Raw genomic sequence first — 1,284 nt, 5'->3', positions numbered from 1 at the left:
CAAAAAGTAGTGTATTGCACACACTCTCCTGTGCTCTTTTCACTAACAGTACATTTTGGAAATCTTCCCATGGCAGGACAGAGCATGTTCATGCTTTTTATTTTTTAACTGTCCCACAGTAATCCATTGTTTGGATGTCCAACGGTAATTTTTTTTTAACATCTTTATTGGAGTATAATTGCTTTACAATGGTGTGTTAGTTTCTGCTTTATAACAAAGTGAATAAGCTATACATATCCATATATCCCCATATCTCCTTCCTCTTGCATCTCCCTCCCACCCTCCCTATCCCACCCCTCTAGGTGGTCACAAAGCACGGAGCTGATCTCCCTGTGCTATGCGGCTGCTTCCCACTAGCTATCGGGGTAAATTTTAAAAGCCAACTCAACTGTCCATCAACAGATGAATGGATAACAAAATGTGATGGATACACACGATGGGCTATTATTCAGCCTTAAAAAGGAAGGACATTCTGACATGTGCTACCACGTGAGTGAAACTTGAGGACTCTAATGCTGAGTGAAATAAGCCAGACACAAAAGGACCAATCTGTATGATTCCTCTTACATGCAGCTCCTGGAGTAGTCAAGTTCATAGAGACAGACAGTAGAAGGTGGCTCCCAGGGCAGGAGGTGCATGGGGAGTTACTTTTATTCAGAGAGCTTCAGTGCTGCAAGATAAAAAGAATTCTGGAGATGGATGCTGGTGGTGGCTGCACAACAATGTGAATGTATTTAATGCAATTGAACTGCACACTTAAAAATGGTTAAGATCGTAAATTTCATGTTATGTGTATTTTACCACAATTTTAAAAGAAGCCAGTGATGCTGGGAAAATTGTTTATTGTCACAATTTCCCTTGAGAATCCTTGGAATCACCAGTAGTTCCCCAATGTGTGCTTCTAAGCACACAGCCTGCATGGTGTACATGAGCAGCAGCTGGGAGTACAGGGCCGGCACAGAGGTCCCGAGCGGGCTGGCGGGCTACTCCGTCTATGCCCCATCTAAAGAGCTGTTTCAAGTTATCTCTCTTTGCTTTGCCTGGGGGCCTGGGACTCCGTGTGTGTGTGTGTGTGTCTGTGTGTGTGTGTGTATAGACAAGTGCATGGTATGACTCCAGTAGGTGTCTGCTTTATGCCCACTAAATGAACAAGACAACAAAACAACCAGTGCTGTCTGGCATGTTGGAACAGCCCTTTAAACACTGCTGGGCAGGGCTATACACTGTCACAGCCCCTTTGAATTGGACAAGATTTGACTCGATGTGCAAAGAGCCTTATGTTTG

This window comes from Delphinapterus leucas, chromosome 3 (genome assembly GCF_059928025.1).
Source record: "Delphinapterus leucas isolate spDelLeu-1000000601 "Yukka" chromosome 3, BTC_Dleu_Yukka2, whole genome shotgun sequence".
Lineage (NCBI taxonomy): Eukaryota > Metazoa > Chordata > Mammalia > Artiodactyla > Monodontidae > Delphinapterus > Delphinapterus leucas.
This window is presented reverse-complemented; position numbering follows the sequence as displayed.